General features: G+C 36.0%; 1 pseudogene; it reads right to left on the bottom strand.

The window, feature by feature from the left end:
* Window positions 1-7,016: 7,016 nt before the first annotated feature.
* On the bottom strand, window positions 7,017-7,811 carry LOC105705498 (small ribosomal subunit protein eS4, X isoform-like; annotated as a pseudogene).
* Between the last annotated feature and the right edge of the window lie 3,100 nt (window positions 7,812-10,911).

Genomic DNA, 10,911 nt, shown 5'->3' with positions numbered 1-10,911 from the left:
TATGAAATGCTATGCAATTACTGAGGAGTGATTTACTTCCAATTATGTAGTCACTTTTGGAATAGATATGATATGGTACTGATAAGAATGTATGTTTTGTGTATTTGAAGTGGAGAGTTCTATAAATGTTTATTAAGTTTACTTGTTCCGGGTCTGAGTTCAAGTCCTGGATATCCTTGTTAATTTTCTGTCTCGTTGATCAGTCTAATATTGATAATGTGATGTTACAGTCTCCCACTATTATTGTGTGGGAGGCTAAGTCTCTTTATAAGTCATTAAGAACTTGTCTTATGTATCTGGGTGCTCCTGTATTGGGTACGTGTATATATAGGATCATTAGCTCTTCTTGTTGCATTGATCCTTTTACCATTATGTAATGTCCTTCTTTGCCTCTTTTGATCTTTGTTGCTTTAAAGTCTATTTTATCAGAGGTGAGAATTGCAACTCCTGCTTTTGATTTATTTATTTATTTTTGCTCTCTGTTTGGTTGATAAATCTTCCTCCGTCCCTTTGTTTTGAGTCTTTGTGTATCATTGCATGTAAGATGGGTCTGGATGCAGCATACTGACGGGTTTTGGCTTTTTATCCAGTTTGCCTGTCTGTATCTTTTGATTGGGGGATGTAGTCAATTTAAATTTAGGATTAATAATAATATATGTGAGTTTAATACTGCCATTTGATGCTAGCTGGCTATTGTGCCCATTAGTTGATGTAAATTCTTCATTATGTTAATGCTCTTTACTTTTTGATATATTTTTGGAAAGGCTGATACTGGTTGCTCCTTTATATGTGTAGTGCTTCTTTCAGAAGCTCTTGTAAAGCAGGCCTGGTGGTGGTGAAATCTCTAAGTACTTGCTTGTTCGCAAAAGATTTTATTTTTTCTTCGCTTGTGAAGCTTAGTTTGGCTCGATATGAAATTCTGGGTTGAAAGTTCTTTTCTTTAAGGATGTTGAATATCGGCCCCCACTCTTTTCTGGCTTGTAGGGTTTCTGCTGAGAGATCTGCTGTGAGTCTGATAGGCTTCCCTTTGTGGGTAACCTGACCTTTCTCTCTGGCTGCCCTTAGTATTTTCTCCTTTATTTCAACCCTAATGAATCTGATGATTATGTGCCTTGGGGTTGGTCTTCTTGAGGAATATCTTTGTGGTGTTCTCTGTATTACCTGGAGTTGAATATTGTCCTGCCTTACTAGGTTGGGAAAGTTTTCCTGAATAATATCCTGAAGAGTATTTTCCAACTTGGATTCATTCTCTTCGTCACATTCAGGTACACCTATCAAACGTAGATTAGGTCTTTTTACATAGTCTCACATTTCTTGGAGACTTTGCTTTATATATCTCTGAATATATAAGTTGAATATGGAAGGGTAAAAATAGAGATAAATGGTGATGTTAACAGTAATTTAACTATGGGAGTGTACAAAATCTCCCAGGAGATGTGTAAAGGGTAATAACCCCAGTGAAACAAAAAGAGTCTTGAAGATCCCCACATTCATCTTGCAAACAGAACTCACAAAGAAACTAAGAATAAATATTGTCAAAGATATGGAGAAGAAATGCAGGCTACTGAGATGAAGCATTATATCAAATGCCCAGAATTATGAGAGCAAATGCTTAATCAGTCAGGTTAAGTATGACAAAGATCCAGCAAGACACAGGCTGAGATTGGTCCATTGGATTTGCTATTTGTAAAGCAACTGGCTGTTACACTACAGCAGTAGACCAAAAGAAAGGTTTGGGAGGTCGGGGAGAAAACTATTCATACAAGAATAAAAGCTGCAAATACAGATCCCTCTCCTGAGAAATATGTATGGCATAGGAAAGGCAAAGGTTTGGATTTCTTCTGATTTTTGAAGCTTGAGAATGTTTGAGAGCCAACGTGAAAGCACTATTCTCAGAGAAGGAGCTGTAGTAAGTGATGAAGAAGAGTCCAAGAACAGGTTATCTAGGATTAGATGAAGCATACCCATAGCAAGTTTACTCTGAGACTGAGAGAAGGCAATAAGAAGGTTTAGGAAGAATCCTTTCATGTAGTCCCTTTTCCTCTGTGAGAGAGGAGATACCAGCATTTACCTGGTAAAGATCAAGAATGGGGAAGAAAATGGAGTCCTGTTTGAGAAGACTAATGAGTGTGGATTGGTTGTTGTGAGAAGTGCAAGAGTTCATTGATAAACAAGTAGAGGATCAATGTGTAGATGGGGTCCAAGACAGAAATATCAGGAAGATTAAATGGTAAAAAGTAACAAACCAGCTATCCCAGTGCTTTGGATATTGTTGGTGCTCGTTAAACATTAGACCTACCCCAGTCTTCTAACATAAAGGAATCACAAGCTCCCTGTAACCTATGAGATGAGACAAGCTGTATCCCTTTTCCACAGGAAGTTGGTTGCATCTGCAGAGATTGATGTACCCACCTGCATACACATGTACTATCTTAACAGCTTCATTTTCTTCAGATGAAAGCATTATAATGTTAAATAGCACAATGAGAAAAATAAATACTTTTTCAAATGATAGAGCTAAAGTAAATATGGATTTAAGTAGATTGTTTTTAAATAATTTTGTTTATAGTTATTCATCACAAATATGTAATTTTCATTACGAATTTCAAAAAAGACTGATAGAAAATACTAATATGAGAGAGGAGAAGACAGCCATTTTTAACACCTCAAAACTAGCTCCTTTTATTGTGTTTAGAACTTCAAGAGATCATAAATATGGCCCTCCTTCTATCCCTCTTCTGTAGTTAGTAGAAGTTCTGAGCTGTCCCTAGTTCTCCACATAAATTCTTGCCATTTGCTTCTTTCTCAATGCCACCCATAAAAAAAGATTTGTTTCTATATTACCATATTTATTGCTAGGGATTTTCCTATTTATTATCCTCAAATTGGTCTAAACTCATAACTCTAACATTCTTGGACAAAAATTCTAACAGAATCCTATTTATTAAAGTTAAAATGATTGCATTCTATTCATTTTTATTAATCAAGTCCACTGCTGAATAATAGAATACATAGAGTTTAGGGAATGCCTTTTATTTGATCTGCCACTATCCTGAGTTATAATATTCTATTTTTGTAAGTAGCCTCATAAACTTCTTAAACTTACTTCACTTAAATGTCTGTTAAAAAAGTGGAAACAGAATCACGGGATGAAAAGATCCCTCTATAAACTCAACTGCACAGAAAATCAAGTTAGACATAAACCACGATAGGCCAAATACATTTTAAAAGCTTTATGCATGATCTTTCAAAATTGTTTGCCATTTTGTTTTTTCTCATTTTCACAGTAATAATCTCACTAAAATGTATAATTAGTAATGGATATGAAAGAAAAAATCAGCCTTAGACAAATATCTGAGTGAACAGACTTTTAAAAATAAATAACATTACATTTATAATTTAAAATTATCTAAATATGCCATAGGCTTCCTTATTAAGACTGTACTTTGAGTTTCAAGTCAATTCTATGCGATGTGTCTTTGGTTACATATTCTGTCAAAGTGAAATGCCTTAAAATTTGAATTTTTCTTTTTAGTCAACTATATTCTTAATTTTATTTATAAATACATTCTATGTGTGTCTACAGATAGCACTTATCTCATTGTATTATAAGAGCTACTTATCTGTGAGTCTTCCAGATGGAAGAAAATGGCCATTTTTATCATTTTGCCTAGGGAAATTGACGCTCAGCATTGTTGATGAATAAATGGCTGAATAAATACATTCAAAATTCTGTGTTTTAAAGTAGATGCAACTTTATCCAGTCATCTCAAAAGGGATTGAAAAGTTACTAAAACAAGTTATTCATTGAAAATTTTAATAGCACATTGAAAAGCTGAAGTTAATATTTTTAAAAGACAATGACTTATGATGAGGGGTCTCAGACTCATTGCTGGTAAGACAAATATCCCCTCGTTGTTTGGCTGGCTCAGGTTCTTATTTTTTGAATGTGAATATTTAAACATCTACTCTCTAGGATCTATTATCCCTATTACCTTAGACCAGATCTAACTCTTAATTCCTTGTTACCTGCATAGCCACTTAACAGTTAAGTCTGGAACGTCAGTTCTCCTAGGGAGGGAAAGTAAACAGACTATCTTGTAATTTGTAAGTTGTAACCACCCTTTCAAGCTTACAATATATTTTTTTTGAGACAGTCTTGCTTTTTCGCCCAGGCTGGAGTGCAGTGGCACAATCTCAGCTTACTGCAACCTCTGCCTCTCAGGTTCAAGTGATTCTCCTGCCTCAGCCTCCCAGCTGGCTGAGATTACAGGCACCCACCACCACACCCAGCTAATTTCACACTTGCAAACATTTTATAGTTAACAAAAATCCATACTAGAATAACAAATGAAGATTTGAAAAAAACAAATTTAGCAAAAGAGTAACTTAAAATTCATGAGACTGGAATTACGTGAATTCTAAGAATAGCCCTAGTGAATAAATTACATTCCTACTCTTATCCAGATGTTTGAAAAGAACTGAAATGAAAAAGAAAGGTAATTTTGAATAAAAATATTTAGTTACTTGTTTATATCTTATGACTTCTATTTGGTAATGTTAGTGTTTCAATATTCATATTAAATTTCTATTAAACCTTCTTGATAATGGCAGCAGAATAAAGTGACACCAGGAGACCAAAAGTAAGTACAGTGATCAACTAATGAAGACCTTGCTCCAAATCAAAAATAAATTACTCACAAATGACACATTCTTCTCCTCTGATACCCTCTAGCCATCAACATCTTTCCTATCTTTTAGAAGCAGCCTGAGCCTCAACTTCAGCACAACTTCTGTAACCAAGTTCACTCTCAAAGCAAGAGCTCACCTTCTTCAAAGTCCACTTATTGTCTTTATCAGATTACTACTTTTTAACAAAGATAGGTCTACAGATTTCAGTACCAGTAATTTAACACCCAAATTAGGTAAATAATTTTTTTTTTGAGACAGAGTCTCACTCTGTTGCCCAGGCTGGAAGTGCAGTGGCATGATATCAGCTCACTGCAACCTCCACCTCCTAAGTTCAAGCGATTCTCCTGCCTCAGCCTCCTCAATAGCTGGGATTACAGGCATGTGCCACCATGCCCAGCTAATTTTTGCATTTTTAGTAGAGACAGGGCTTTACCACGTTGGCCAGGCTGGTCTTGAACTCCCAACCTCAAGGGATCCACCCGTCTTGGCCTCCCAAAGTGCTGGAATTGCAGACGTGAGCCACTGTGTCCAGCCTAGTACATAATTTAGATTACTATGATGTCATACGTTGATTATATATAATGCAAAGCATCATTCCATAATTGGTATTTATGTAGCTGAAAGTCTCTTCAATTATATTATAAATACATTTTTAGTAGAGATAATCACTTCTTTATAATTTATTACTTTACAGAGTCTGGAATGGTGCTAGATATCACAGTCCACATGTTACTGATTACCTGTTTTATTTACAGTTTTAATTTCTTTCTTTTTTTTTTTTTTTTTTGAGAGGGAATTTCGCTCTTGTTGTCCAAGCTGGAGTGCAATGGTGCGATCTTGGTTCACTGCAATCTCTGCCTCCTGGGTTCAAGCGATTCTCCTGCTTCAACCTCCCAAATAGCTGGGATTACAGGCACCCACCACAACGCCTGGCTAATTCTTTTTATATTTTTAGTAGAGACGGGATTTTGCCATATTGGCCGGGCTGGTCTTGAACTCCTGACCTCAGGTGATCCGCCCGCCTTGGCCTCCCAAAGTGCTGGGATTACAGGAGTGAGCCACCGTGCCCAGCCTAATTTCTTAAAATTGAGTCAGTGTAGCTTGAGTTCTGGAATCTGAAGAATGCAAGTTTTCTTGGGGATATTGAAATATTCTTGATGGCTGAGTTCTACAATGTATAAAATGAACTTAGTGTTCTTCATCTTTCAGGTATTGAAGAATATACAAGAGTGCAAAAAAACAAAACAAAACAAAACAAAAACAAAAAAGTAAAATCAAAATATAATTCTCTTAACTTTTACTTCTGAAATGCAAAAGATAGCATCATGTGTTTAGACAGAATATTTAAGGAAACATCCAACAAGAGATTGAATTTGTTTATTGCATTATTTGTATTTAATTACTATTTAACTGTTTGAAAACAGCACAGACACATTTCACAAAATCAATGAAGTCCTCCTTTATTCAAAGATGGCCAGCATTCCCTACTCTAATGCTTTCAGTGTTGAAGAATTTATTGCCTCCGGAGAAACCATTCCACTGGTGAACAGAGTTGAGAAAGAACTTTCCTCATTGAGTTGAAACCTGCATTTCTTCACATCTACCATCATATATATTATATTCTTATTAGCACTATAGAATCAGCTCCGGTCTTTTACTAATGATTTCCTAAAATGAGACACTGCAGATAAATAAGCCAAGCAGGTTAAAAGTGCCATTTTTCTTGTTCAAGAACATGTTCCATTCAATGAAACAATGATGGAGCACATGTTATGCACAACGCATGGAGGACAGACCAAAAAAATGCATATGAAAATTGCTTCAGATCTCGAGGATTTCACAATCTGATGGGAAATATAAGTAAATATAAATGAAAATATAATATACAACATAATTTCATAGATGCGATATATGCAAAAATTAACACAATAGGTATGCTGGGTTCCAGGAAGACAGGCAAAGAGAGAGCGATAAAAATCCACATTCTAAGCGCATTCATCATAGAAAGTGGATCTTTTTACAGAATCTTCCTTCCTCAACCGTTTTTTAATTTCCATAACATCTCTTGGCATGGGATAATAAAGGGATAATAAAGGAGAAAATGTTTCAAAGGAGAGAGAGAAATAAAAGCATGCAGAGTGTGCATGTTATGATCGGCTTATAGTTTAAAATTTGAAAAATTTTATGGTAATAGTATACTGAAAGTTGAACATAAGTGTTCCAAATTCACTGTTCTGTAGTAGAAGTAAGCATTTTACTTTTCTACTCATGCCACATTATTTTTAATTACGTACAAAGATTTAACATGTCACCCAGGGACCATTTCACCCACTGCTCTGTTTAGCTACCAGTCTTTTGCCATTCTCTTCAGCAATGGTGAGGCAGATACCCTTTCATCGGGGAAGAGAAAACCATGGTTTGTTGCCCTTGCCAATAACAAAAATGTTGGAAAGTCGGGTGGCAAGCTGTTGCCATTGGCATCTTTCACGTGAACCATGTCAAAAGGTCCAGGGTGCCTCTCGCTGTTGGTGATCACACCAATTCTTCTCAGGCTAGCACCTCCAGTCACCATACACAGGTTACCAGTGTCGAACTTGATGAAATCAGTAATCTTGCCAGTCTCCAAATCAATCTGAACGGGATCATTCACCTTGATGAGGGGCTCAGAGTAGCAGATGGTACGAACATCATGAGTCACCAGATGAGGGATTCCTTTTGGGCCCACAAAGATTTTTCTCACTTTGCACAACTTGTACTCGGCCTCCTCAGGTGTAATAGAATGTACAGCAAAGTGACTCTTGGTGTCATAGATCAGATAGAAATTCTCTCCCGTCTTGTCAATGCTGATGAAATCCATGAATCCAGCAGGGTAGGTTATATCAGTTTGGACCTTGTCCTTGATGTTAATGAACTGCTGCATGCAAAATCTTCTTTACTTCATCTCCTGTCAGGACATACTTAAATCTGTTCCTTAGGAAAATGATGAGGGGGAGACACTCTCTCGACTTGTGGGGACTGGAGGGTGGACGAGGAGCAAATACACCAGTCAATATATCCAGCATCCAATGCTTTGGAGTTGCTACCCCCTGCTTCAGATGCTTCTTGGGACCACAAGCCATGGCTGTGTTAAGCAAGGAAAGGAAGTAAGCATTGTAGTATGAGCTGAAGGGAACCATCAGCTTCTTAGAAGCATAGTATGGATGTGTCAGTCTAGAGGATGTCAAAGCCTTGGTCTTTTTGTTTAGGTGCCAAAACAAATTTAAAACTCTAGGATATCACTAAAAAGAGATTATTGATTCTTGGAAAACTCTTTTTTGGCTGTATTGATTCTAGAATTGTGACAAGTAAAAAAAAAAAAAAACCCATCCCTAAAATACCGAGGATTTTTTTTTAGTAATATATGAGTACTTAGGTAAGCATTAAAGAAGTAGGATGGAAAAATACCATTTATTCCTTTATTGAACAAAGATTTGGTGACTAACTTAGGCACAACACACACTTTTCTGGGCACTGGTGATATGATACTTAACAAATATCTTCTCATAAATTCCCTTGATGGAGACAAAGAGTAAACAAATAGATACATTACTTTCAAGTGCTAAATGTTATCTATAGAGAAAACCCATGTTTGGAGAGTCCTGGTGGAGAAAAGAAATGCTTTTTGGCAAAGCAGAATGTCACTGGTAACATTTTAGCAGAGACCTGAAGTAATTGAGGGAGGGCACCCTCTAATGTGTAGGGAAAAGTAATTGAGGACGTTCAAAAGCCATGGGGAACAGATCTGACATGCTTGAAGAACTGAAAGGAGGGCTGTGCTGAGGGGGTGAATTGAGTGAATGTACTCCAGTGGAGGAGGTGAGATGAATGGAGGACGTGGGACTGACTAGGAGGGTCATGTAAATATTCGGAAGAATGTGGGCATCTGACATCAGCTGGAAAGCCAGCAGAAGGATTTGCACACAGGAGCAACATGAACAGGCTTGCATTTACAAGAATCACTTTGGCTGCTCTGTGAGAATAGACTGTACCTCATTTCAATCATAAAAATAGATTGTACTTTATTTTAACAGATGATAATAGAGTCTACAGTAATAATAGTAGTAGTGATGATAATAGTAATAACCTCCACAATACCATGCACAAAGAGAGCAGTTATTATATACCTGGTAACATGCTAAGATTTTTACATATTTATCTCAGTATTCATAAATTACTAATAACTCCATATCAAAAGATAAAAATTGAGTCTGGAGGAGGTTTAAGTAAGCAGCCCTCAGTCACACAATTGGACAGTGTTAGGACTGGCATTCTCAGAATGGTAACCTAACACCAAAGATCATGCTACCTGGATACACAGCAGAATATCCTGGGCAACTTTTAGAACATGTTGCCATACACCCACTTCCAGGGATTTGTATTTAATTATTCTGGAGTGAGACCTGGGTACTGGTATTATTTAGGTAATCCAGGGCATTCTAATGTGCAGCCAAAATTGAGGACTACTGTGAATTAACGACTACGCTGTACTGCTTAAACTTATATAGTAGAATGCTTTGTTTCAAATTTATTATTTAGTGAGATTAAGAAACAAAACAAAAATTTCATTGTCTTTCTGGGGGAAAAATAACTTTTCAGTGCAAACCCAACATCTTTCTACTAAAAAAGTTGTTATGATTATGTAGTAGTAGCTCTGTGCATTTCTTTAAAGGGTAATTTAAGTGTGTCATCCCACCTCGACCTTGGTCAACTCCAGGAGGGTGATGGTCACACAGATATTATTGCTTTTCAGAGTACCTATGGTCAATCTTCTCTCATACTCGAAATTAGACATCTGTCACTGCACAAAAAAAAGGTAAGGCCTTTTCCTTGGCTTAATTATTTAGTGGTGCTTGGAGGTCCATATTCTGGATTTGATTGAGCTCACATTTCAAATGCAGATCTGAATCTTCCTCTTTAAACACTAGGAGAAGCAAAAACATTGCTGAAAACAATAAACATTTTTGCCTTCAACCTTAGAAAGTTTGAAATACAGTACTGCAGTCATGACCTTTATTTAAAAGGATTAACATAGATGTATTACACATTTCTAGTAGTTGTAAAAATGATTCAAAAGCAAATCTTCAGGCATTAAAAAAGACACTTCAATGGTATTCTCTAAAACGAGTTCAAGTCTAATAGCTTTTAAAAATAGAAACATCATCTGTATGCTCAAAACATTCAATGATTAGTATGTTTCCATCAGAGATTAGGAGGTAGGGGGATTGGAAATAAATGTGAAGAAAAACACTAAGTCAAAGATAAGCAAGAACTAATTTAGTTAAGTCAACAAACATTTTTTCAAAATCTGGACATAGATAAAGAGATACTTTATTCAAGAAGAATATTCAAATAGAGAAAATCTTATCTTAAGATCTGTATCCATTTTAAAAATTAAGCTGAAAATACTTTTTTCTTTATAGGGAGACATAAGCATAGTTAGAAGAAACTTTTGAAGGTTAATTGAGAATTTCTCACTGTTTTGAGCCAGTTTTCAGGATGAGCAGGGAGAATGTTTAACCAGAATTGAAAGCAAGTCAAAGTCCAGGAATTTTGATGTTTAACCAGATTTGAAAGCAAGACAAGGTCCAGGAACCTTCAGGGCAGAGAAAATTCTGACTAAAAGTTTGTCAAACTAAGGCAAAAGTTAAATAATAGGCAATCATGAACACTTGGTCACAACTCTACCACCGTTAGTTCTTTAATGGTCAATGATCAAGGAACTAGAGGTCAAATTGGAATTCCAGGTCATATTGCAGTATATGAATTTTGAGAGTATGGTGGCTTCCAATTCATTTGAATAATGAAAACTTTTAATGAGCAAATATTTTGCATACCAATTTCAGTATTAATCTCAAGATTAAAAATTCAAATTTTAAAAGAGCATTGTAAACGATACTTTCCTAAATTGGTCTAATCTTGCTCTATGACATGAATGCTGATATTATAAAGGTAAAAGGATGCCTTCCAAAATCCAAATGCATACTAGATAAGCTTGCTATAAAAATAGGTGACCATATGAGAAGTAGTCCAGTCCTCCAGCATTATAAATAAAATATAATATATATACAGTTGGCCTTTGAACAACACAGGTTTGAACTCTGTGTGTCTACATACATGTATATTTTTTTTCAATCAAACGTGGATTGAAAATATTGAATATTTGTGGAACAGAACCCGACA

The sequence above is a fragment of the Aotus nancymaae genome, unplaced genomic scaffold (genome assembly GCF_030222135.1).
Source record: "Aotus nancymaae isolate 86718 unplaced genomic scaffold, 86718_ANA_hifiasm-v0.15.2.pri h1tg000058l, whole genome shotgun sequence".
Lineage (NCBI taxonomy): Eukaryota > Metazoa > Chordata > Mammalia > Primates > Aotidae > Aotus > Aotus nancymaae.
Note: the sequence above shows the minus strand (reverse complement) of the source record. Positions and strands in the feature narration are given on the sequence as shown.